Genomic DNA, 875 nt, shown 5'->3' on the forward strand with positions numbered 1-875 from the left:
TCTCCCGTTTGATGGGGTCTATGTGTAAAAATTTTGACTTTTTTGAGTGCACGTGCAAATCTGCTGAAAAAGCCTGTGGAAGTTTCACGGCGTTCGTACGATATTTGGCGACGCAAAAATGAGCGATTTCCCAGCTCGAGAGAATTCGGCGCGAGAGAAACGATGCCCCGTAACGCACATGAGAGCAATCCGGGCCAATTTCTCCCGTTTGATGGGGTCTATGTGTAAAAATTTTGACTTTTTTGAGTGCAGGTGCAAATCTGCTGAAAAAGCCTGTGGAAGTTTCACGGCGTTCGTACGATATTTGGCGACGCAAAAATGAGCGATTTCCCAGCTCGATGGAATTCGGCGCGAGAGAAACGATGCCCCGTAACGCACATGAGAGCAATCCGGGCCAATTTCTCCCGTTTGATGGGGTCTATGTGTAAAAATTTTGACTTTTTTGAGTGCAGGTGCAAATCTGCTGAAAAAGCCTGTGGAAGTTTCACGGCGTTCGTACGATATTTGGCGACGCAAAAATGAGCGATTTCCCAGCTCGAGAGAATTCGGCGCGAGAGAAACGATGCCCCGTAACGCACATGAGAGCAATCCGGGCCAATTTCTCCCGTTTGATGGGGTCTATGTGTAAAAATTTTGACTTTTTTGAGTGCAGGTGCAAATCTGCTGGAAAAGCCTGTGGAAGTTTCATCCGACGAAAAAAGCACGTTCTCGAGAAAGCAGGAGAGCTAAGTCATTCACAAATTAGCTGGATTTGGCTTGTGGTTCGTTTCCCAAGTAACAGAGCGGCATCAACCTTTAAGTGCACGCCAGTACATCCCCGTGGGATACAGGGGGTCTCGGCGGACTTTGCTCGGGGGAAAAACGTCGAGGTGAGC

This window comes from Lampetra planeri, chromosome 4 (assembly GCF_965212315.1).
Source record: "Lampetra planeri chromosome 4, kcLamPlan1.2.h2, whole genome shotgun sequence".
NCBI lineage: Eukaryota > Metazoa > Chordata > Hyperoartia > Petromyzontiformes > Petromyzontidae > Lampetra > Lampetra planeri.